A 27950-nucleotide genomic window follows, 5' to 3' on the forward strand; every position below is an offset into this window, starting at 1 on the left:
GTGGGACCCTAGAACAGAAAAGGACGTGGATGAGAGACTAATGAAATTTCAATATATTCTGTACCTTTGTTGTATGTAATTGTACCAAAGTTAATATCTTCGTTTTGATTACTGTTCTATGGTTATGTAGATGTTAACATAGAGGAAGTTAGGTGAAGTGCATATGAGAGCTCTCTGCACAATTTTTTTTCTAATTTTTTTAAGTTTAAGATGATCTCAAAATAAAATTTTAAACAAAACAATGACCAAAAGCAAAAACTCGCTTGCGAGTCACTTCTCTGTAAGAGCTAGTTCATTTCCATGGTCTCCCTACAAAGAAGATTTCCTGAAGGCACCTGACTGTCTGTGGGACATTGGGAGTGTGTGCCATTTCCATAGACTCTTTTGAAGAAAGTAGCCAAAGGGAGTTTTCTGAGTGTGAGGTTAATATTGTTTGGGTTACTTGACATATGACTTTATAAACTTCCATAAAAATGTAAATTTTGACTAAAATTTTTCTCTTTCTAAATAGGCAAAAGATTTCCCCTCCTTTTTGGCACTTCATCTTGCTTCTTCACAGGAAATTTAAAGGAATTTAAGCTATGAGTTCAATAATGTCTTTTTTATTATAGTTGATTTACAGTGTTCTGTCAGTTTCTTCTATACAGCAAAGTGACCCAGTTACACACACACACATCTATAAATATGTAAGTATACATATGTGCATATACACACACATACATCCTTTTTCTCATATTAGCTTCCATCATGTTCCATCACAAGTGATTGGATATATCTACACAGCAGGACCTCATTGCTTATCCATTCCAAATGCCATAGTTTGCATCTACTAACTCCAAACTCCCTCCCTCTCCCCCTTGGCAACCACAAGTCTATTCTCTTTGTTCATGAGTTTGTTTCTGTTCTGTAAATAGGTTCATTTGTGCCATAAGTTAGATTCCACACATAAGTGATATCATAAGGTATTTGTCTTTCTCTTTCTGACTTCATTAAGTATGAGAATCTCTACTTCCATGCATGTTGCTGCAAATGGCATTATTTTGTTCTTTTTTATGGCTAAGTAGTATTATATTGCATTTATGTACCACTTTTTCTTTATCCATCCACTGATAGACATTTAGGTTGTTTCCTTGTCTTGGACATTGGGAATAGTACTACAATGAACATAGGAATGCAGTTGTCTATTTGAATTGTATTTTTGTCCTGGTATATGCCCAGGAGGAGGTTGCTGGATCATATGGTAGGCATTCTAGATTTCGTTTTCTGAGCTACCTATATACTGCTTCCATAGTGGTTGTACTAATTTACATTTACATGAAAAATGTGGGAGGTTTCCCTTTTTCTCCAAACCCTCTCCAGCGTTTGTTATTTGTATACTTATTAATAATAGCAATTCTGACTATGTGAGGTGGCACCTTATTGAGGTTTTTGTTTTTTTTTTTTTGTCTTTTTGCCTTGTCTAGGGCCACTCCCATGGCATATGGAGATTCCCAGGCTAGGGGTACATTCGGAGCTGTAGCCGCCGGCCTATGCCAGAGCCACAGCAATGCAGGATCTGAGCCACGTCTGCAACCTACACCACAGCTCATGGCAACGCCGGATCCTTAACCCACAGAGCAAGGCCAGGGATCGAACCCGCAACCTCATGGTTCCTAGTTGGATTCGTTAACCACTGAGCCACGACAGGAACTCCACCTTATTGTAGTTTTGATTTGTATTTCCCTAATAATGAGTGATGTTGAGCATTTTTTCATGTGCCTGTTGGTCATCCATATGTCTTCTTTGGAGAGATATCTATTTAGGTTCTGCCCATTTTCCAGCCAGGTTTTTTGCTTATGCTGTTGAGTTGTATGAGTTGCTTTTATATTTTGGAGATTAAGCTCTAATTGGTTGCATCATTTGTGACTATTTTCTCCCATTCCATAGGTTGTCTTTTTGTTTTCTGTTTTTATGATTTCCTTTGCTGTGAAAAGCTTGTCAGTTTGGTTAGGTCCCACTGATTTATTTTTATTTTTATTTCTATTTTTTGGGAGAGAGACCTAAGAAAACATTTGTACATTTATGTTAGAGAATGTTTTGCCTGTGCTCTTTTCTAGGAGTTTGACGGTGTCTTGTCTTATGATTAAGTCTTTATGCCATTTTGGCTTTATTTTTGTGCATACTGTGAGGGTATGTTCTAGTTTCATTGATTTACAAGCAGCTGTCCAGTTTTCTCAGCACAACTTACTAAAGAGACTGTCTTTTCCCCATTTTGTATTCTTGCCTGCTTTGTCAAATATTAATTGACCATAAGTGTCTGGGTTTATTTTTGGGTTCTCTATTCTGTTCCTTTGGTCTGTATGTCTGTTTTGGTACCAGTATCATATTGTCTGATTACTGTAGCTTCATAATATTGTCTTAAGTCTGGGAGAGTTATGCCTCCTGCTTGGTTTTTGTTCCTCAGGATTGCTTTGGCAATTCTGGGTCTTTTATGGTTTCATTTCCTCTCTGATCTTTATTATTTCCTTCCTTCTGCTATCTTTATATTTTGTTTGTTCTTCTTTTTCTATTTCTTTTAGGTGGTAGGTTAAGTTGTCAATTTGAGATTTTTCTTTTTTTGTGAGCAAGGCCTATATCACTATGAACTTGCCTCTAAGAACTGCTTTTGTAGCATCCCATACATTTTGAATGGTTGTGTTTTCATTTTCATTTGTCTCAAGGTATTTTTTAATTTCCCTTTTGATTTCCTGGTTCACCCATTGGTTTTTTCAGTAGCATATTGTTTAGTCTCCATGTAGTCAGTTGTTTCTCATTTCTTTTCCTGTTGTTGATTTCTAGTTTCATGCCATTGTGATCAGAGAAGATGCTTGAAATAATTTCTGTACTCTTAAATTTGTTGAGGTTAGTTTTGTGCCCCAGTATGTGGTCAATCCTTGAGAATCTTCCATGTGCACTTGAAAAGAAAGTATATTCTTTATTTTTTTGGATGTAATGTCCTGAAAATATCTATTAAGTCTGTTCCATTTTGTCCTTCAGGATCTCTGTGGCCTTACTGAATTTCTGTCTAGAGGATCTTTCCACTGATCTGTGTGGGTGTTAAAATCTCCTACTATTAGTGTATTACCATCAATTTCTCCTTTTATTTCTATTAGTGTTTGTTGTATATATTTGGGTAGTTCTATATCAGGAGCATATATATTTACATGTGTAACAGCCTCCTCTTGAATCGATCATTTTATTATTAAATACTGTCCTTCTTTGTCTTCCTTTTTGCCCTTTCAAAAGAAAACCACCTAAATTGTCTAATATGAGTATTGCAACTCTGGCCTTGCTGTCATTTCCATTCACAGGAAATGTCTTCTTCCATCCCTTCATTTTCAATTTGTACATGCCCTTTGCCCTAAGCTGAGTCTCTTATAGGCAGCATATTGTAGGCTCTTGTTTTTTTTATCCAGTCTTCCACTCTATGTCTTTTGATTGGAGCATTCAGCCCATTTACATTTAAGCTAATTATTGACAAATATGTATTTAATGCCATTTTGAACCTTGTTTTCCAGTTGATTCTCTGTTTCTCCTTTATTCCTTTCTTTATTTGGTTGGATCACTTCCTTTTAGGCTTGTGTCCTCTTCTTTTAAGTTGTGTTGAATTTGTTATTTGGCTTTAATTTGTGGTTGATCTGATTTTCTTTTTCTTTTTTTTCTTTTAATTGCTATTTCCATAATACAATTTTTTTCTACTGTACAGCATAGTGACCCAGTTACACATACATGAACAATTCTATTTTCTCACATTATCATGCTCCATCATAAATGACTAGACATGGTTCCCAGTGCTACACAGCATGATCTCATTGCTTATCCATTACAAGGCAATAGTCTGCATCTATTAACCCAAAGCTCCCCATCTACCCCACTCCCTCCCCCTTCCCCTTGGCAATCACAAGTCTGTTCTCCAAGTACATGATTTTCTTTTCTGTGGAAAGGTTCATTTGTGCCTTGTATTAGATACCAGATATAAGTGATATCATATGGTATTTGTCTTTCTCTTTCTGACTTACTTCACTCAGGATGAGAGTCTCTGGTTCCATCCATGTTGCTACAAATGGCATTATTTTGTTCTTTTTCTGGATGAGTAGTATTTCATTGTGTATATATACCACTTCTTCCTAATCCAATCATCTGTCAATGGACATTTAGGTTGTTTCCATGTCTTGGCTATTGTGGATAGTGCTGCAATGAACATGCAGGTGCATGTGTCTTTTTTAAGGAAAGTTTTGTCCGGATATATGCCCAAGAGTGGGATTGCTGGGTCATATGGTAGTTTTATGAATAGATTTATAAGGTACCTCTATACTGTTCTCCATAGTGATTGTACCAGCTTACATTCCCACCAACAGTGTAGGAGGGTTCCCTTTTCTCCACACCCCTTCCAGCATTTGTTATTTGTGGACTTATTAATGATGGCCATTCTGACTGGTGTAAGGTGGTATCTCATAGTAGCTTTGATTTGCATTTCTCTAATAATTAGGATGTTGAACATTTTTATCATGTGCTTTTTGGCCATCTGTACATCTTCCTTAGAGAAGTATCTATTCAGGTCTTTTGCCCATTTTTCAATTGGGTTGTTGCCTTTTTTGTTGTTGATTTGTATAAGTTTGTATATTTTAGAGATTAAGCCCTTGTCAGTTGCATCATTTGAAACTATTAAGTATGTTAAGCCGTCCCTGTGTCTGCTCGCTTTAGCCTGACAGTCATACAGGCTTAAACACCTTCTAAAAAAAAAAGGGTCTAGATTTTCTTACTTTTCTTCCCCACATTTTTTGATTTTGATGTCTGTTTTTAACATCTTCCGTTTTATCCTTTTGCTGTTCCTTGTGTTTATCATCACTTTTAGAATAGTTTTCCCCCCCACCTTTAGATCTGTGTACTGGCTTATGTAAGTGATGACTTTCCAATTGTGATTTTCTCCATCATGTATTTTCTTCTTTCCTATTTAGAGGAGACCTTTCAATATTTCTTTTAGAATGGATTTAGTATTGCTATATTATTTTACCTTTTGTTTGTTGGGGAAATTCTTTATTTCTCCTTCTATTAAATTAAATTAAATTAAATTAATTAATTAATTTATTTATTTTGTCTTTTTGCCTTTTCTAGGGCCGCTTCTCATGGCATATGGAGGTTCCCAGGCTAGGGGTCTAATCAGAGCTGTAGCCACTGGCCTATGCCAGAGCCACAGCAATGTTGGATCTGAGCCATGTTTGTGACCTACACCACAGCTAACAGCAATGCCAGATCCTTAACCCACTGAGCAAGGCCAGGGATCGAACCCACAACCTCCTGGTTCCTAGTCGAATTTGTTAACCACTGCACCATGATGGGAACTCCTCTCCTTCTATTTTAAATGATATTATTGCTGTGTAGAATATCTAGGCTGCAAATTTTTCCCTTTTAGAATTTTGAATATATCTTGCCACTCTCTTTTGGCTTGTAGTGTTTCTGTAGAAAAATCAGCTGATAGTCTTATGGGGCTTTCCTTATAATTAACTCTTTGTTTTTCTTTTGCTGCCTTTAGAATCCTCTCCTTATCTTTAACCATTTTTATTGTAATATGTCTTGGTATAGGTCTGTTTGAGTTCAACTTGTTTGGGGTCCTCTGTGCTTCCTGTATCTTGACATCTGTTTCCTTTAGATTTATAAATTTTTCAGACATAATATCTTCAAATATATTTTCAATACCCTTTTCTGTTTCTTCTTCTGGAGTCCCTATTATGTGTAGATTGGCCTGCTTTGTATTATCCCTTATATCTTTTATATTGCTTTCATGTCTTTTCATTACTTTTTCTATATGCTGTCCTGCTTGGATGATTTCCATTATTCTATCTTCCAAATCACTTATTTGTTCCTCTGCATTATTCATTATGCTCTTCAATGCCTTTACCTCTGCTTGCATCTCTGCAAATGAATTTTCTAATATTTTTTGGCTTCTCCTTGTATTTTCTAGTTCCCTTCTAAAACAATCTGTATTACTGTTCATATCTGCTCTAAATTCCTTCATATTTGCTTTTCATTCCTTCAATATTTTCACTATCTCCTTTTTGAACTCAGTGTCTGTTAGACTGCAGAGGTATGTTGCCTTGTGAATTTTCCTGTTCTTTTAACTGGGAATGGTTCCTGAGATGCTTCATTTTGCTTTTTTTTTTATTCTGTGAGTTTAGGGAAAACAGCTACTGTAGTCTTGGCAGACTCTTTACATGCACAAGTATCCCTGTGTAGTTTATGAGGGCTTACTATTTATTTATTTATTTATTTGGCATGAGGGCTGCTTTTGGTTTGGATGCTTGCAGTCTCTTTTCCTCAGTGTGTGCAGGATGTTATCTCCCTGACAAGGGGTGTACTGGTGTATGACCTGCACATGCTTCCAGGGAGATGGAGACAATGGGCAGGCCTGGCAGCCAGTGCCTGGTTCCTGGGTTCTTGACAGTGGCAAGGACCCATGGGGAGTTGATGCAGCCTGCTCCTGGTTTCAGAGCCCTCAGACAGGTGTAGGTAGCACCCAGAACATTTGGCAGAGCCAGCAGCAGGGTGTGTGTTTTTTTACAGGGGAGTGAGAACAGCAAGGTGTGTCACTTTGTTGCAGTGCCCTCCTCTGCCGCCCACTCCTGAGGTGACGGGCCATAGGTGGTGCCTGTTTATGGACCCCTAGTGGTGGAGGGCCACACCCACCTCTGGAGTCTAAGATGGCTGTGGTGGTTTTCCCCTAATGCCTGTAGCCCAAGCAAGAGTTGTTCCACCACCTGTAGCCCTCAGAATAGGTGCCCCACATCCCGTAGCCACTGCAAGTGGTGCCTTCCACCCATAGCCCACCCAAGAGGCACTCTGTCACCCAAAAGCCCATGTGTTTGCGGAGAAAGATATTTCTATGGTAGTCCTGCCCCTCATTTTCTCATCCTCCCCAGTAATGGCACCTTGCTTGTCATGTGGGCCCAGGCCTCCTCCTGGATTCCCTCAGCTGTGGTGCTCCACTTTCCAGCCTGTGGTGCACTGCTTCCTAGCCCCTCAGCCTGTCTCCACACAGCCCAACCCTAATTCTTTCCCCAGAACTGACCTCAGGAGCCTGATTTGCAGTGGCTAGCCTCTTCCCAAGTGTCTAAGGCTGTGGTGTCCTGGGGCACTGGTAACGATGGTTTGTACAGCTCTCTTTATGCTTTGCCCTCATCAGTCCAACTTATGTGCTTTTCTCCAAGGCTTTGAGGTCCCTTGCTCTCAGGTGATCTCCCTGTTAGTTAGGTGGCTGCCCAGGGTATGGATTCCTTTCTTTGTTCAGAGCTCTCTCTCAGGAGTGCTGGTCCCGTACTGATTCTTTTTCTATTTTTTAATCTTCTCTATCTTTATTTCCTTTTATTTTACCCAGTTATGTGGAGGGTTCCTTGCCCTTTTTGGAGGCTTAAGGTCTTCTGCTAGCACTCAGTAGATGTTCTTTGTATGTTCCATGTATAGATGGGTCTTTTTAATGTGTTTGTGGGAGAAGGTGAATGCCATGTCTTATTCCTCCACCATCTTGATCTTGCTCCAATAAAGTCTTCATTTACACAATGTCCATTTGAATATCTACTTTTAAAAAGTGTTTAGTTATATGAATGATAATAGATAAAGTATTTTTTGAAAGATACTCTAATATGTTAAGTTCATGTACAAAGGAGCAAAAGGACAAAGTATACGGAGAGTAATATGAAATTATTAATTACATCCCTGAAATCCAATTACATAGAGGTTGTATATGCTACCTACCAGTATGTGTTGAATTTAGATAATCTTTACAACATTAACAATTCAAAAATCAATTTTACAGCTTTAAGAATGAAAATTCTTTAATTTCAAAAACTCAGTTCAGCATATTATCTTTCCATCCATGCTATATTGATCCATGAGAGCTATTGAGACCAATAACTAATACCTATAGCTCCAATAACTTGATAGTCCTAACACAGTACATCAGAAAGCTCACAATGCTAAATCAAAATAGCAAAGAAGATCACAAATCAAGTGAAGTTAATAAAGTGAACTGAATAACAGTGAATGTAGCCTGTAGGTAAGTTTCCTTCTGGACTGAAATCAGAAACAACGTCGTAAACATTTTTAACTGTACCCTCGAGTAACTGTATTTGATTCACAAAATTACATCTTCCAAAATGTTATTTAAAAAATGCGTCATGTTTACTCATTTTCATGTTTCCTCTGTCATTCTCAGTAGTGTCAACTAATGATCAAATATGTCCATTATCTGTTTATTTCAACTGCTCTTCAACCAGAGAAATAAAATACTGCATTGAGGTTAGAGATAAATTTGTACCCCATGTTACAAAGCCATAAACTGCTTGTTTATTTAGTAATTTTCACTGAAAACAAATATGGTGTTTTATTACTTGTTGGTAGCAATGCTTCCCTTGCCAGTGATGGCATGCAGTAATATTGATACTTTGTGTTTGAAGGTGTTTTTTATTGAAGAACTCAGTTCTCTTTGATAAGAGACCTACTCTGGCACTGTGGAATAAACATGCTATATTAACTTCCTAAGGCCACTAGGGAACAATTTAAAGAACTGCAAACTTAATGGCAAATGTAATGCTAAGTGGTATATCTTGCTATCCTTCAAAGAGTTTATTGAGCTCCTGTTTCTGGTCACCAGTGTTGGAATACCTCTTAGGTTTGTTTCATGACACTCAAGGCTGGTTTTGTAACACTGCAAAGCAGAAGTTCAGATACACCTAAAAGAGCATAGACGGTGAAAGCTCCTTTCCTAGGTTATTTTCTCACTACTTACTAACTTCAAAATTGGGCACTTTACTCACTCTACTCTTAGCTTTATTTTAATTAACTATTTAAAAAGTATTTATAAAGGTTTATCTAAGAATTCCACAAGGATATCACAGGGATCTAGGATAGGGTAGTTTTGTAAACTACCTAGCAAAATTCAAGTGCAGCATATTATTACTCATTGCTTATATATTATTATTTATAAACATTACAATTCAATCTTCAGGCACCTGATATCACTAGGTTTGCTTACACATTCAAAAAGTCCTAAGTTACACTTTCATGGGACTATTATTTACTCTCCTATATAATTCTTTTTTCTAATTTTCACATTTTAATGTAATACAGATATTGATCCACAAGAAGGAAGCTCAAATAATAGAATTTTATGTAGGATAAAGCATCTTCTAGAGATAGGACCCAACATATTTTTCTCCATGTCTCTGAAACAGGTTTACTTTATAGCATTAACAATTTTCAAATATCTTGGGGGAAGAGCTGCAGGTACCTAATGTGTTAGGGTTATCTCAGATTAATTTGGCTTTGATATATTTTTTAAGGTACTTTGTAATGACTGAAAAAACTGGTTTGGTACAAAACAATGACTGAGAAACAATTTAGGAATCTGAGAGAGGAGATCTTTTGTGAATTTATACTCACATTAAGTCTGTGAACATAATGGGGTTATGAATCTTCATTTTACAGATTGGACAGTTGGGGCCAGAAAAGTGGAGTAACTTGTTTAAAATGTCAGAGAACCCAGTAGAGGTGCTAAGACCAGACATGGGTGCTGTGAACATTGTTTCTCTAGGAAGAGGCTAACAAGAGAAATTTTGTTTCCATTATTTTCTTTGAAGGTTCCCAGTAAGTTTTGTATGAGAAAAGTAAAAGACTTCAAATGCAAACATTTGTCAAACCAATGGATTTGACTGCAGGCACAGGGCACAATCATTGTTCCTAGTCATACCCTTGCCTCCCTTTATAAACATTTTTAGTGACTTGATTAAAAAATGAATAGGTCAGTAGCATTAGGGAAGTTACTTTAAGGTAGTGGCTTTCAAAAATTTTAACTGCAACCCCCTAAAATAAATGTTGTAAAATCAAGGTGACCCAGTATAAAAATATCAATACATAACAGAAACAAAATACTACAAAGCAAAGACTCTATGAATTCTGGAATTTTTATTCTGTTCTAATGAATTAAAAATTGGATTTGCAATCTAGTTTAAAAATAAAAATAGAAAAAAGGATCATTAAAAATTATTTTCAACTTCCATTGTGTTTATTAATTAATATGTTATGACAAAAGAGTAAAATATATTTAAAACTAATAGATGATACCATCTAATCATAAAACTTTAAGTCAAAGGAGACTTCATCACCATTTCCAGAATTAATCTTTAGTGTGAATCATTGAAGCATCAGTGGTTTCCCCACTGCACTAGAAGTTGTCTTATGTTTGAATTTTCAAAATTGACTTTATTAACAATGATATCGGTAGGATGAATGAGGTTAGGGTAAATGACATTTGGGATAGGAATCATTTCTCTGTGCAGTCTTAACCATTTTATTGCAAAAATATCAAGCACTCAGGAGGCTTAGAGAAAAAGTAAAATAAAGATTATTATGATTAACATTGTGAAGATCATGCTGAGCCTTGGTGGATGGTTGTTAAATGGCACATGAAGAGTTGTCAGTGATAATTTCCCATGCTCCCTCACCTCTTTCTCACCTCTTTTATTGAGTTTTCTCAGATATCCTTTTATTTCCTTCTTTTCCTTTTTTTCCTTTTTCCTGACAGTGCCTTAGGTTTAGGCATAATTGCAACTTTATCTGCTTTTAAAAGGCAAATGAGTCTAAAATGCCAAAGATACCTTGAGGGAGTCAGCTATCACATCTCAGGGAAAGGCTGCAAATTGTTCAATTTTAATCAGAAAATGGTGTGCCTTTTTCATGCCTTTATTGTAGCACTTACCAGTTATCCCTTCTGGTTTTACATCATAAATAATTGTCCTCTCTCAATGTATTCACTCAGTATGTAAATGAACAATGAACAGAAATTCAAGTAGAAATATGTATACTTGTTACCAGATATAGTTGGATGCATAGAGGTACAATATATTGTTATATTACACAGTTTAGTTAAACCGACACAATTGAAGAGGACAAATACTTGGCAAGCTAGCTACCATTCTTTGAAGCTGGGCTCCAGGCAGAAATCCTTAAACACAGATCTCCTTCTACTGGGCTGGGCCCGGACTTTAGCATTGTCCCATGGCATTTTAGAAGATGTAATTAGTTCATTGGACTTGGCATGATAAATATAACATGACTGACATCCCTCTCTTAACTGAGATGAATTCAGGTATTAATTCATGTATACTTTTCTCTGTAGCTCTGGTTTACACTGAGGAAATTGCCAAAGACACAGGTAAGTGAATTGCAGCCAAAGTAAGAGAACAGCTGGGGGTGGCATCTTTTGGCTCTTTCTTTCTTTCCCATTATAAACTAGATTGTGCTTTCCTCCTTTTATCTTTATTAATGATCACAAAATAAGAAGCTGTTTTCTGGAAGTGTTGTCTTAGGTAGTCTATAATATCTGTGATTCAAATGCTACCTTCCTTTCAAAGCCTTACTGGAAGCTCATTTGCTATTAATTTACCACCATCTTTCCTCATGTCCCAGATAGCTGTCAATTTCCCAGGCATTCCAGAGATCAGCATCCAAAGACTATAAGAAGAGAAATTCACAAAATCATATTCCATGCTCATGCCTAAATCCATATTTTAGGAAGAGGAGTGAGATCCTACAATAGGCTTAGACCATTCAGCAGATTCACTCCCTCCATTTATTGCTGGAAGCTGATCCCTAAAAACCACGGCTGTTTGGAAGGGAGTGAATAGCATGGGGGTTAGTTAGAAGGAAAAAAAGAGGGAAATTGGATAAGCAGTGGACAGTGTCTGCCACATGGCAGTGATGTGACCATCAAATTTTGGATGGTGTGGAGTCATTATTGAAATGTATTTTGAGGGTAGTGTATCCTTAGTCTTATATTTTGCCATCCCTTATGGAAAGCAAAAGAAGCTTGATAATTTTCTATGCCCAGTTTTACTATATACAGAATATGTTAATTTTCAGTGAGCATATTTGCAGCTTAATGCCCTATTGATAGGGATCTGCACATGAATTTTATTATGCTTGTGTTTGATGGTGTTGATGGGAAAATCATTTTCTATAATACAGGAAATTATATAGGGACTCTTCTACTGGGAGTTAGGTCCTGGTCTAAATAGCTTTTGGGTTTTTTTTTTTTTTCAAATGGGAAATAATTTTGAAAATGAAATAGAGTTGATCATTACAGGAACTCTAGATATGGAGTTGATCATGTTACATTAAATATAAAAGAAAAATCCATTATATATGTACATAATATATCCAGTAATACAACTTTAAGTGATGTAGCTAATATGTGTAAAGACTAATAACAACATATTTAAACTTAAATGAAGTTATCTATCTACACATTTATATCTGCTTAAATTGTGCAACTTTAAGTTCTATTTAAACTTTTTTGACTCTGTTGTCATTGCCGCTGTGTGTCTTGTCACATTTTAATCTACTTTTAGATACATTCAGTAAATTGTTTTGTTGGAGTGTGGTAATATGCCTATAGAACCCCATTACAATGATTTGCAAATAATGTTACTACCGCTATTGCATTCTCTACTTGGAAAAATATCTTACCTTGGAAATCTCTCTTACGGCAAGAAATAAACAATTTCATTAGAAAGAGGTTTTGTTTTTTTTTTTAATGGTGCATTTCACTGGTATTGCCAGTTTTTTTTTTTCTGTCATCTTTGTAAATCTGTAAGAACATGGATGATTAGTTGTCTTCAATTATTTTCCATCCTCTACAATATGACTATATCTTTCTAAGCACCAAAACCTGACCCATCATGGATACTATATAGTCAGCCTTACTGTATAATCTTCTCTCTACCCTTTAAACATTATCTTTGAAGGTCCATTGAATTACTTATCACATTTTTTGTAAACTCCTATGACTTCCATACAAGGCTGAATCTGGGGACTGCTGAGTAGAATGACTTGAGAATAAGCCATTTTGGACTTTCAGAACTAAAAGAAGGGGAAGAATCTGCAACATTGGAGATTGGATGACTAAATTCACTTCCATCTGTGATGAGTTTGTTGTGGGAATGAGAGGCCGGGGGGGAAACAGCCTGCTCTTTCTTCTGCTGTATTCACATGGAACTGTCCACATCTGTGTCTGCCAGAAAATGTGAAAATATCTCCAGCTAGTGGAATAACAGCCTCTTTCCTACTGTCTTTGACGTTTCACTCAGCTGCTTTTGAAATGACTCTTTAAAAAATGAAAGATTAAAGGAAAGTAGGCTGCCAAATACCTGAAAGAAACCAGCTTTTGGAGCTGAGCTTATAAGCTTATAAACAAGGGCTCAGGCTTCAACAGAAAAAGGAAGGATAAAAGGGCCAAGGGATTCCTCTGTCCTCTGTACTCACAGGATGAAGCTTCCTTGTTAAACGGGATAAAATGAATAGGATGAACCCCTCTTGGCCTCAAATTATGCAGAGAGTGTTGAAAAGGAGGAAGATGAGCTTTCAGTCATCTGTGAAGGGCAGAACATTTTCTGCAACATGATTGTTGCAGACTGGGTGAAGCCACTGTGCTCATGGGCCACCCTGAAAACCATGGCAAGGGCAAGGCTATAGGAGAAAAGGGGATGTCACATATCTGGGATTTTCCTAAAATTTTTCCTAGGTTCCCAGTTAAGCTAATTTTAGGGCTAAGAAAGATACTTCTCAATGGACTTATGCTGCCAGCTGATATCTTTCTTTCCCCTTTGTTATCTGACACAGCTGTACTTCTGCCTTTGTTTTTCATTGTACCCTTCAAGTTAATCTGCATAGAGAGTATATGACTCTCTGCAGGAATATAGCCTCACATTCCGCCCAAGCTTTCAATATTGCTCAGAACATGAATGAAGGACATCTTAGCATGATGAGAGAAGCTCTGTGAACAGTTACAGCTTCATGTGCTGAAGCCTCTGCTTCAGAAAGATTATTTTACATCTCCGCATAGTACCCTCATATGGTCCGTTCTAACCTTGCAGTGTCTTCTTTAATTAAGTCTGAATTATTTTATTCTACCCACCTTCAGTATTTTATGTTCGTTCTCACAGCTGGTTAGCGCCCCCCCCTCCCGCCCCCCGGATGTATTAGTCATATGCTACTCTCTTCCTAGTAAGATAGAAATTGGTGGGATTCTATTCTTAAACTATTAGGAAAGTTTTCTCTCATTCTGATATTCATCCCTACTTTTATTCTTACCACAATAGCAAAACATAGTCTTGCCCCAAAGGGACATTATTATTTTACATTTATAACTTTGGAAATATCTGTCATTTATGAAATGCTGAAGGCATCCTTTAATTATTGTTGTTTCTTTCTAATAAGCAAGAAAGTGAGGCCATATGATTGATTGCTGTGTCTGTGCCACATGAACATTTTAGTTACATGAAAAATGGTTATAGTTTAAATTAGTAGGCACCTGGCAGAATTCAGGCTTTGTAAGAACAAATATCCTCTGGCAACCCCACCGCCATAACAATTTACATTTCAATTACTCTTATGACTAATATTTCCAAGTAAGAAGTACTAGAAAGGAACAACAACAAATTCTGAGAAGCAGCAGTTTGAACTTTTTACTTCCATTATGACTATTTTTAAAGTTAAGAAGCCAACCTACAGGATGGTTACGGACACTACTGGAAAGTACTTCTCTCTCTGAGTGAGGGCTTCTGAAGAGAGAGGTTCATAATTTGTGAATAAGCAGGAGAACAAAGAAGATCAGGTCACACTAGGCTAATGACAGAAAGGAGACCTCTAAGCAGAGGAACAATAGCTGCCCTAAAATAGCATGAAGAAATTAAATACTAAGAGAGGAAATTAGAATCCATAGATAATAGATTCTATGTTTGTAAATTCTCTTAAAATAGCTTCTCAAGAGACTTGTGGCTGCCTGATGGGAGGGGGAGGGAGTGGGAGGGATCGGGAGCTTGGGCTTATCAGACACAACTTAGAATAGATTTACAAGGAGATCCTGCTGAATAGCATTGAGAACTATGTCTAGATATTCATGTTGCAACAGAACAAAGGGTGGGGGAAAAAACTGTAACTGCAATGTATACATGTAAGGATAACCTGACCCCCTTGCTGTACAGTGGGAAAATAAAAAAAAAAAAATAGCTTCTCAAATAAATGGCAACATTCATATAGCACACAACTATAAAGATATTTTGGGTATAGAATTAATAGATACAAACTACAATGTATAGTATAAATAAACAACAAGGATATATTATATAGCACAGTGAATTATAAACATTATCTTGTAGTAACTCTTAATGGAGTATAATCTATAAAAATATTGAATCAGGATATGGTACACCTGAAAATAATGTTGTAAATCAACTATAATTTTAAAAAGATATTTTGCTAAGTTCCCATTGTGGCTCAACAGAAATAAATCGGATTAGGGTCCATGAGAATGTGGCCTCAATCCTTGGCCTCGCTCAGTGGGTCAGGGATCCAGCCTGACCTTGAGCTATGATGTAGGTTGCAGATGTGGCTGGGATCCCATGTTGCTATGGTTGTGGGGTAGGCTGGCAGCTACAGCTCTGCTTTGACCCCTAGTCTGGAAACTTCCATATGCTGTGGGTGCAGCCCTAAAAAGCAAAAAAAAAAAAAAAAAAAAAAAAATTTGCTCATTTTGGGAAATTCCCATGAATGATTTTTTGAGACTTGATTTATATGTCAAGTATTTTATTTCTAACTAGTACTCTTAAATGTCTGATTTGGCATTTTGGCTGGAAACCAAAATATATTTTAAGAAGCAGGTTGACTATTATTTCAATAAATTCTCCATTGTCTTTAATGTACAAAATTGTAGCATCAATTACTAACATCAATCATGACATGAATTACTCCAAACGTTTCTTGCATTCTTAACGAGGATTTCTTAGAAAGTTTTAGAGGTATCATTTTCCTAAGGCCAGTTACAGCTATGTGACATGGCTTAAAAATATGTAGGAGAGTTTAGGTGGAAGAGAAGATAAATCTGCTGTTCATTTTTGCACCTGTATCTTAGGAGGCGGTGAGAACTGAAGGAGGGGGTGGGAAGGATGAGTTCATGCTGCTAAATATTTAATTCCATGTCTAGGAAGAGCAGGTGCACAAAGGGAAGTACTAACTTATCTGATCTCACCTCATTGATTTTTCAGTGAATAGACCATGAACTATTCCCACCTCATTCATAACATCTATGTCACATTCACCTCACCTGTCATAAGGACATAAAAGTGAATGAAGTAAGTGTTCTTTTTTTGTTTTTGATGAGTAGTGCTTGTCAGTTGCTGCCTGACTATCAAACTGTGAGTTGAAACTCTGGGAAGCCTTGGGTTGTTTAAATTCTTAGACTAGCTTGTGTGTTTGTTCAGCTGCCAGAGATCTCCCTATTTCCAAATAAGTGCATTAAATTTTACATATTAAAAGATTAAAAAATAGCATCTAGAATAGATCAGTATATATATAAATCTTCTTCTTTTAGCCACAGGCCTAGACCTTTCCTTGAAAGTGAACTACATGACTCTTTTTAAATATGATTTTTTTTTTGTGTGTGGGATATTTTTAGCCTTGAAGATGGCACTCCAAATTCATCATATGGTATTAGAGTAATTATGACAGGAAATCGGGGGTACCCATTTATGTAGACACAAACCCTGGTTACATTCTTCAACTAGTCATAAGAGGCTATCAGCTCTACCCCCCCAAATTAGTTTTCTGTCAAATAAAAGGATTCATACTAAATTAGTAATACAGAATACGGTGATCCACATGTTTTCAGAGTACAATCTAGATTTTTTTTCTAGGAGATATTTATCAGAAGATCGCTTGTGAGGAAATTGTCCTGAAGAATGTCTAGAGAATGATTATCAAATAATTGATTATGGAAGGTTTTCTGGAGAATATACTTTATATGTATAGGGCTAGAACAGTGTTTCTCAAACTAGGTTTCCTAAACCACAGGGTTCCTCAAGTGTTATTAAGGTGTTCAGAAACTTTAAGGACAAAACAGTTGGTGCTTGAGGTCCTTTAAATTTCAATCTCAACTTAATTTAGGCTATTAAAACATTGTGGTTTTGGAACACAAAATTTTGGCTTTCACTGAGTTGTGATTTGGTGATTGCTGTTGTCTTTCATTGAGGAATCTTCTAGAAGAGAACTTTGAAAATCATTACTAAGTGTACTTCAGGAATATTCTTGAGAACCTGACTTTTTAGAGTCACACTTCCCCTTTATGGGGACCCATGGGAAGAAGTTCAATCAGGATTCACTGTCATGTGCGGTTTTTTTTTTTTCCCCTTGAAGAAAGCTGTGTTATTATTCATTGTTAAGTGTTATAAATACAAGAACCCTAAGAACTATAAACTGAGGATTTGAATATGCTTTTATTTCATACTAAGTACTGGCAAGCTTGGAGTCAAATTTGACACTCATTCTGTCAAACATTTGAGAACTTTTTTGGTATATCTTTGGTATACCGTGTCCCCATCTTTTTTTTTTTTAATTTAGACTTTTATTTTCTTCCATTATGGCTGGTTTGCAGTGTTCTGTAAATTGTCTACTCTACAGAAGGTGACCCAGTCACATACACACATATACATTCCTTTTTCTCACATTATCATGTTCCGTCATAAGTGACTAGGTAGAGTTCCAAGTGCTATACGGCAGAATCTCATTGCTTATTCATTCCAAAGGCAATAGTTGGCATCCATTAACCCCAAATTCCCAGTCCATCCCTCTCCCTCCCCCTCCCCTCAGCAACTACATGTCTGTTCTCCATATCTATGAGTTTCTTTTCTGTGGAAAGGTTCATTTGTGTCATGTATTAGATTCCAGATATAATGATATCATATGGTATTTGTCTTTCGCTTTCTGACTTACTTCACTTAGTATGAGAGTCTCTAGTTCCATCCATGTTGCTGCAAATGGGATTATTTTGTTCTTTTTTATGGTTGAGTAGTATTCCATTATGTATATATACCACATCTTAGTCCATTCATCTGTTATTGGACATTTAGGTTGTCTTGGCTATTGTGGATAGTCTGCATTTGTGGCATCCCTTAGATTTTGAGTGGTTATGTCTTCATTATCACTTGTCTTGGGGTATTTTTTAATTTCCTTCTTGATTTCCTCATTGGCCCATGAGTTTTTAGTAGCATGTTGCTTAGTCTCTGTGTAGTTAGTTTTTTCTCATTTATTTTCCTATGGTTGATTTCTATTTTTATGCCATTGTGGTTGAAATAAATTATATATTCTTAAATTTGTTGAGGTGATTGATCCTGGAGAATGTTCCATGTGCACTTGAGAAGAATGTGTATTCTGGTTTTTTTGGATGTAATGTCCTGAAAATGTTGATTAAGTCTAACTTTTCTATTGTGTCCTTTAGGATCTCTGTTTTCTTATTGATTTTCTGTCTAGAGGATCTGTCCATTGATGTGAGTGGGGTGTTAAAGTCTCCTACTATGATTATATTCCCATCAATTTCTCTTTTATGTCTGTTAGTATTTTTTATATGTATCTGGGTGCTCCTATGTTAGGGGCATATATTTTGACTATTGTAATATCCTCTTCTTCAATGGATCATTTTACCATTAAATACTGTCCTTCTTTGTCTTTCCTTATAGCTTTCACTTTAAAGTCAATTTTGTCTGACATGAGAATGCAATTCCTGCTTTCCTTTCTTTTCAATTGGCATGAAATATCTTTATCATCCCCTCACTTTTAATCTATGTGTGTCCTTTGCCCTAAGGTGGGTCTCTTACAGACAGCAGAATGCAGGTTTTTGCTTTTTTATCCAATTTGCCATTCTGTGTCTTTTGATTGGAGCATTCAGTCCATTGACATTTAAGGTAATTATTGATAAATAGGTATTATTGCCATTTTAAACCTCGTTTTTCAGTTTATTCTATGTTTCTTCTTTCTTCCTTTTTTTTTTTTTTTTTGGTTGGATGATTTACATTTATTTTATTCTTGCATTCTTTTCTTTTTAGTTTTTGTGAATATAATGTTTGGTTTTGATTTATGGTTGCCCTGTTTTTTAAGTATATTAACCCTTTGCTGTGCACAAGGAGATTCCTATTTTGGTCAGCTACTCCTCCTCTCACCCTCCCCAACAATGGTGCCTTGCTTCTTCTGTAGGCCCAGACCACCTCCTGGGTTCCCTTTGCCATAGCATTCCACTCCCTTGCCTGTGGCATACTCCTCCTTAGCCCCTAAGGCTATACCCTCACAGCCAACCCTACTCCTCTCCCAGGAACTGACCTCTGGAGCCTGAGTCTCAGTGCCTAGCCCCTGCCTATGTGTCTCAGGCTGTGGTGTCTCGGGAGGTTGTGTAGATGGTGTATCCAGCTCTCACTCTACTTTGCCCTCCCTAGTCCAGCTGCTGATCTTTTCTCAGTGACTTTGAGGTCTCTCTGTCTCAGCTGATGTCTCTGTCGGTTCAGTGGCTTCCCAGGAGGTGGGTTCCTTTTCCTTTTCACAGCTCCCTGTCAGGAATGCTAGTCCCATCCTGATTCTCTCTCTCTTTTTTCTTTTGTTCTACCCAGTTATGTGAAGAGTTTCTTGCCCTTTTTGGAGGTTTAAGTTCTGCCAGCGTTCAGTAGATGTTCTAGGTGAATCATTTTACAGGTAGATTTTTTTTTAAATGTGTTTTTGGGAGAAGGTGAGCATGACATCTTACTCTTCTGCTATCTTGATCCTTCCTCTGTCCCAATCTTATCCAAAAAATTTAACTAGTTTTATTGCAAATATCTGTTTAGAGTGATTTATATCTTTTTGGAATGAGATGGAGATCTAAATACAGTATGATTTTATGCTTATTCTTATCAACTCTACTTGATTCTAAGCTTTCCCATGACAACCTTCATATCTCAGTCACATTATCTCTGTCTCAAACACATTCCCTTGTTTATAGTGCAGAGTATATTCATTTGCTTACCCGTTACGTTTTAGTTACCATTATAGGTGCTGGAGAAATAGTATACATTGAGTGTCCTAAGGGAAGTGAAAACTAGTTGCCATTTACTGATATAAGGAAAACTGCAGAGTAGGAGTTTGAGGTGGGGGTGGGAAATTAGAAGAGTAATTTTGGACAAGCTAAGTTAGAGATGATGAACATATTTGCAATTATATTTTCCTAAGAACCCTCTGGTCCCAGTTATAAGCAATGAGTCACATCTAAGAAGCTATGGTGTAGATTTAGGGCATTACTCAATGACCTTTTCCTTCCTCCTTTGAAGGACAATCATGTAGAATCTATTGTGTCAGGGCATGACAAATGCATTATGTCCTCTGAATCCAGGTCTTAGATCCTCGATTCCTAAAGAAGACAAATGAGTTTGCATTGGTATCAGGGTGGGTCCTGCCCTGGCATCAACCCCTTCATTGTTAGAACTCAGAAAGATCTGTGGATTTCAGCTAAAACTACCATATCATCACTAGCAGCAATGAACACCAAACTAGAAAACTCAGCATACTTCGCTTTTTATCTATTCATAAAGCACTCATAGTCCCCTCTTCCATCACTTTTTGAGCCTCAGGGCAGGACTAGCATGAGACCAGTGAGGCACTGACCTCAGGGATCAAAATTAAGGTGACCCCAGAAAATCTCGGTAATCCATATAAAAAGGGAAGGATAATGTTTAAAATAAACATTATTTGAATGCAGTATTTTAAAAAATCGAAGTAAATATAAAAATCCATGGGTTAATAACAGTGCCATGACTCATATTGGAGTCTGAAGGAAGAGGAAAAATTAGCTAATATTATCTTTTTATTTAAAATTCCAATCATTTGTTCATCATAGATTTTATTATTTGACATACCCTTAAATTTTGCCACAGTGCCTTACTCTTCCCTCACCCAGCCCCAGCTCTGTCAAGCCTTGTCCATTTGTTTTTAATTTCTGTTTATATCAGTTACCACAGGACTACTAGGTTTCATTCTTTATGCTGTCAACTTCATAGGATTTTCCCTTTGTCTCACTCCATCCAACTTTTCTTAACAATCTACCCTGCCTTTTGGAATTTCTGGTTAAGACCTTATTAGAGTTATAGTAAGAGCATATATCTCTCATACTTTCAAGCATTTCTCTGAATGTTTTTTTATCTTTTTACCTGATTCTCCTCTTTCCATTATCATTTATCGAGTAGTAGATGTTTTCTTTCCCATATTCCTTATAAAACTAATTTGTGTTTGGGTAGATGTCTTTGTTCATTATGCCTGCTTCTAGATAATTTTCCCTTCTTTTTTTTTCATTCTTTCTCAGATTCTTTTCGCATATAGATTATCAACACTTTCTCCTTTCTCCCTATAATCACTTGGTTTTAAGTATCATGCGATCAATAAGTACCACAAACCACTCTTTTTTTTTTTTTTTTTTTTTTTTGGGCAGTCATCCACTGACCCAACTTCAGTACCTCTTGTTCCTGAACGATTTTAGCTCCTTGACAACTATGAAATTCTTTGGTGATTTCAATATCTACTTAGACAATTTTTCTAATAAATTGACTTCAAACTTCTTTTCCTGTCTCCCTTCCAATGATCTTGTCCTTCACCCTTTCATAGCTATTCAATGCTATGGCCATACCTTAGATGACATCATTATCATTGCAGAAAGTAACATTTTTGTAGCCTAATTTCAAGCATTTTCCAAGTACCTCTTCGTATCTTTCCATCTCACTTTTTTTTTTTTTAAAGGGCCGCACCCGCAGTAAATGAAAGTTTCCAGGCCTATGCCACAGCCACAGCATTGTGGGATCTGAGCAGAGTCTGCAACCTACACCACAGCTCATGGCACCACTGGATCCCTAACCCACTGAGTGAGGCCAGGGATCATTCCTGCATCCTCATGGATACTAGGCATGTTCTTAACCTGCTGAGCCATGACAGGAAATCCTCCATCCCACCTTTTCTAATATCTTTCAACTCAACTCTTCTTTGAGCTTATTGGCACAATTTTTAGATCCTTTTACTTTTTGCCCTCCTTCACCACCATTTTATGTCCATGATGCTTCTTTATCCAAGTTAGATTCTGTCACTGGGCATTAAACCTCTCCGTTACTTCAACTTCCTTACCCATCTCACTTTACCATAGTTGCCTGGCAAAATTCCAAACCTAGTTAAATACTTCTCTCCACCTGCATTGTCCCTGCACTTGCACAGCAAATGCAGTTGTAGCAAATTACTGGACCAGACTTTCGGGTCTCACTTTAAATACATGTCTGATCTTGAGTGGACTCTAAGCACTGCTCAGCCATCCTCCTCATTCATTCACCCTTACCCTAGTTCATTCACTCTTACTCTTCCAGGCCAGTTTTTCCTACCTCTTCTCTCTTTTCCAAACTCTAAGTTTTCCATCCTCATTCTTAACTGATTACTTCAATACACTGAGAAAATAATGCAAAATCTGAAGACAGCGTTTACAGGCTCTCACCACCACATCTACCTATTTATCTTCCTTAGCATCTATATATGATACTTTCCATCTCCTGTGGATGAACTGACTGAACTCATAAAAAGGGTAAACCATCCACTTATGTATCAGAACTACTTAATTCTCACCTGCTTGAAATATTCTTCTCTCCTGACTCTAATATTTCCTTCTTTCTGCTGTATCATAATAATCAATTTATATATATCTACTTTTTCTTCCATTTTTAAACAGAATCAAAACTGAAAAGCTTCCCTAGTCTCCTCCTTTTTCTCCAGTCTCTGACAATTTTCACCTTTTAGAAAGTGATAGTTGAAATCAGTGTCCATACCCATTGTCTCTGGTTATGTCCACTTTCACTCTTGAAGACTTCTGAGTCAGGGTTTTGCTTCCATCCATTACTCTTTCAAAACTGATCTTTTCAAAGCACCAAATTTTATTCCTTTGTTAAACCCAATAATATGTTCTAAATTTTGATCTTTCTTTACCTATCAGCTACACTTGACTCAGTTTTCAACCTTCCTCTTTGAAATACTTTTATACCAGCTTCTTGGAACATTATCCTTCTGATTTTACTCCTAATTCATTGCTATTCTTTGCTTATTCTTATTTATCTCATAAACTTTAAATATTGGAGTACCCCTGGTTCAGTTCTCAGATCTCTGCTTATCTTTTCACACATTCTCTTGGTAATAATATTCAGTTTCATAATTTTAATTACCATTTTTCTTCAGTAGAATTCCCAAATTTATCTTTAGCCTAGACATCTTTAGCCTATTTGAATGTCTGACAAGCATCTGAAACTTAAAGCAAATTCCCTATCAAGCCTCTGCCCACCCTACCCAGAATGCAATCACTTCAGACCTCCTCATCTTAGGAAATGGTGGCTTTTAGGCTTAAAAACCTTGGATTCACCTTTGATGACTTCTTTCTCTTATTTGCCATATACAATCCATTAGCAAATCCTACCTTAAAATATATTCAAAATCTGAAGCCTCTTCACCATTCCCATTGCTTTGATCTTGGTCCAAGTCAACATTCTCTCCTGCCTGGGTAGACTTCATAAGTCTTAAGTAATATCCCTGTTTCCTATCTTTCCCTCTTACCTCTCACAGTCTAACTCAACATAGCAGCCAAAATGATGCCTTAAAATACAATATCAGGTCATATCATCTCTCTGCTCTACATACTCCTTGGTTTCTAATCTCTTCCTAGTAGATTCAAAATACTTAAAATGACATATGGCAGCTTACGTGATTCTCCCAGTTTCCTGGCCTCCCCTTCTGCTATTCTCCTTACTCATTCATCCTGATGCTCTGCTGTCCTTCACATCCCTTGAACATGCCATTAGTGCTCCCATTGTCTCAATTCCTTGGCCTTGTTTTACCTCTGCTTTGAAGGTTCTTCTCTAAGATATTGCATGGACTGTTTTCTCATCTCTTCAGATATTGTCTTCTTTCTTAAGTGATGCTTTACTTAAGTACCTTTTGAAAAATTGTTTTGATCTAGACTTTCCTATTCCTTTTTCTTTCTTTATTTTTCTTAAAAGCTGTCATAATTATTTGACTATTACATTTTAAAATATTTGTTTTTTACTCTTTTCTTTTTCCTTAAACAATAACAATAGACAAGATCTATGAGGGCAGGGATTTGGATCTATTTTTTTCCCTGCTAAAATCCAACACTATGGATAATACTTGGCAATATGTCCAATGAGCTTTTTTTTTTTAACATTTTGGTGAAGTGTGTGTGTGTGTGTGTGTGTGTGTGTATCTATATCTATATCATCCCCATATATTGTTTCTTTAGAATCAACACATTAGTTTTCCTTTATTCATTGGTCAAATTACCAATTCATGGCACCAAAACATGAGATGAAAAGAAAGGCACATCTTCCTGTTGTCAACAGTCTGGTGTGAAAGAAGCCTGGGTAGTATATTATACAATTTAGAGATATCATCTTATTTTCCCTTGCCATACATCCATTGCTACAGTGCTTTGAATATTTGCTGTGAATATTAATACTTTAAAACTGAAGAAATTTAGGTATATGAAGGCACCTACTTTAGGTTTTCTAGGTGACATTAGACCAAGAGTGACAAACTCAAATGCATTGAGAGTTCAGGAAAGAAGCATAAATTTGTGAAGAGGGTAACTGGAAGAATAGGGAATTCTTTCCCCATCTGAATTGGACAGCTCATACTCAGGCTCAACCAATAATTGCTACGTATTTATTTGGGCTCAATATTATCAAATCTTTGGGTTTTAAAAAACAGTTGGAAATGCATATTTCTACCTGAAATCATGTTTAAAACATGGCAATAAATTAAAAATTTGAAAACACTGCTGCCCACCAAATATTTCTGTAAGTTGGTTCTGATTCCCAGGCCTTCTGCCTGCCTTCTTTGCATTTAGTTCTTGTGTGCCCTGATGGGTAGGCCCAACCATTTCTAGTAATTCAGGCTTACTGATAGGATGTGGTCAGAAAGCCCCGTTTTTCCTTGCCCAGGGCTTATAGTATTTCCAGTTTTGTGCAAATGCATCCAGAATCTGTGATAGACACTTCATTCCAGATCATTAAAAGCCTCCAAAAATTTGAAGCTTATCTTCTCTGGATAAAGATATAGTTTCCAGTTTTAGGTAAGACTTTACAGTTTATTGTACTTTATAAATATGTCCCATTACCATGTGCTTTCTTCTCATAAGTATAATTCTAGATCACTCATTCGTTTGTTCAAAAAAATATTTAGTGAGGGTCTACTACATGCCACACAACATTCTGGATGCTGTGTAGGTGCTCAATGATATACTACTTGATAAGATAGACAATATCTATTCTCTTCTTTCTTGGTAACAGCAGCAGTTTAATTTGGGATGGTGATAATCTAGCCAGTGTTGACATTTATCCTCATACTCAAATATTGTTGTGGACATGTGACTAAGCTCTAATGAAGTTGTTATGGGTTGAATTGTTTCCCTTAAAAAGATATGTGGAATTCATAAGCCCTTGTACCTCAGGACGTGCCCTTATTGGGAAATAGGGTTTCTGCATATGGAACAAGAAGGTGAATATAAACTGGGGTTGTTGGGGACCTCAGCCCAATGATCGATGTCCTCATAAGAAGAGAAGGGAAGAAAATGAGATGGGAAATACCGCAAGAAGATAATACTGTGTGACAACAGAGGTGGAGGTTAAAGTGAATCCTACTCATAAACCAAAGAACGTTAAGGAGTTGGTGGCCACACCAGAAGCTAGAAAGAGGTGAGGAAGTATTCCACCTGAGATCTCAGAAGCAGCACAACCGTGCTAATACCTTGATTTCAGACTTCTAGACTCCAGAATTATGAGACTTAAATTTATTTTTTTTCCTAAGACACCTAATTTGTGTACTTTGTGACAGTAGTCCTAGGACTAACTGAGAACTATAGACAAAAAAGGTCAGAGGGTATTTCTGGTAATACTCCTTTTGAAAAAGTTACACATTTAGTTAGACATATAGAAACATAAGAACCCAAGACCTAGCTGGCATGTTGAACCATACGGCCTATATGAGGATGAGATGCACATACTAAGGATGATGGAGGAGAGCCATGGAAGAGGTCTGGGACATGGTGGTATTGTCAACTGCTTTTTTAGCCCCGAAATCCCTACCTCTGGCCTTCTTTTATATGAGATTGAAATAAACTTCTGTGTGGTTTAAGTGCACCATTTGGATTTCATGTCATATGCAGCCACATCTAATCCTAACTAATATACTGGTCTTCAAACAGATGTATGTATAGATTAGAGGAGTTACATGGGTGGAGGCAGGCAGCAAATTTCAGGAAAAGCTTTGTGAAAGGGGAGATCTTTGAAGGGGAGAAGAACGGAAGAAATGGAATTAGGAAAGCATCCCAAATTAAGTTTATTTATATTTTTATAGTATTTCCTAGTGGCCTTACTGATACCAACTACTAGGATAATACAGAAAATTATCTCATGTTCTTGTTGAATATCATGTACAAATGCCTACTTTGGAGAATTGATTCCTGCGTGACAGCCAAATATTGAAAGGCACAGATTTTGCGGTCTAGCAAGTTTAGGTTGTAATGTTTTCTCTCTGGTATTCATTATCTGTGTATTTTGACTTGTTATATAACATATATGAGCATCCATTTTCCCATCTATAAAATTTGAATAAAAACATTTGACACTCAAGCTCTTGTGAGCACTAAATGAGATGATGCGTGTATCCATGCTTCATAAGAAAAAAAATGAAATAGTTCATCTAGGGATAAATGAAGAATAAATGATATGTGAGGAATAAATTAAGATGTTGTAAGTTGAAGTGACTTAATATCTACTTTTTATGTAGCAAATAGTCAAATATTATTTCCCCTCCATTCTTTTATCTACCAATTTTTCTTCTGCAATATCAAATAAGTCAAAGAACTTAGACTTTTGGGGGAGGAGGAAGTCATTCTTAATGTAATTGTCCTTATGCTTTACTGTGTGTAGCACATCATGCTGTAATACAGTAAAAGGCCAACCTTCTGTGTTTAAGTTATGGCTTCAACAAAGACATCTGCTTTAGGGATTATATAGACCTTCTGGAGCCAACTGAATTCAATCAGTTTAAGAGTATAGTATCTTTCGATACTAAATGGAAACCTTTAATACAAGAAGGGCCTTATTGACAGTATCCTGTGGAAAATGTTGTATGCTTAACCTTAGTCTACTAATTTTTTTCACTTGACTCTTTCTATAGAAAAATTATGCAGAAATAGTTTGGCTCATAATGGGGGGAATATATATGTATATATAGTTACTCTTAGTTCTGGCTTAGCCATTTATTCAACATGATAAAGATATTCAGATATTTCCAAAATATTATATACATATCCCTTTTCCTACTATACTTTTTTTCTCCTAGAGTAGCTCAAGGATGTAGGAGTTATTATGGTATACTTAGAATATGTCACATATCCCCATTCCATTCAGATGCTTCCTCTTCCTTCCCTACCCTGGTCTTAGAGTTTTTGACATTTTGAGGGCAACTCCTTTCTAGGATAGGAAATCTAAAATAATTTGTGACTTGGGTGATATATAATAATCTTTTACTTTGAGTTAATGATCCTCAAAATTTGCCCAGTCATCCTTTCTAGATCACTGTTTCAGGTATACCCAAGTGAAGTGATTCTGATTTTGAAACCACTTGTTCATTTCTGTTACAATTTCCCTGTTCTTTACAGCTTAAGTCACCTTTGTTTAAATCCCTAGCCCCACTCTAGGTTATAGAAACAGTTTGGCCCCCAGTGGGAAAAAGGTAGCCACTCTTAGACCTGCAGATTCTGTATGAAGCCAGCTGTGTTATTGGTCTTATTGTGACCGGTCACATGGTTCTAATTACCATGCCATGTACTACAGTTAGCTGGGTTTCCTTTTCACGCCATTTAACCTGAGCGCATTTCTTGGTTTTAGAAATCTAATAGATTCTGTGCACTTTGGTATGAAGGTGGCATCCTGACTGTATCCCAGGGCATTTTTTTTTTTGTATTGGTTGACCTTTATTCCAAAATTAAATGT

Source organism: Sus scrofa, chromosome 3 (assembly GCF_000003025.6).
Source record: "Sus scrofa isolate TJ Tabasco breed Duroc chromosome 3, Sscrofa11.1, whole genome shotgun sequence".
In the NCBI taxonomy this organism is placed as follows: domain Eukaryota; kingdom Metazoa; phylum Chordata; class Mammalia; order Artiodactyla; family Suidae; genus Sus; species Sus scrofa.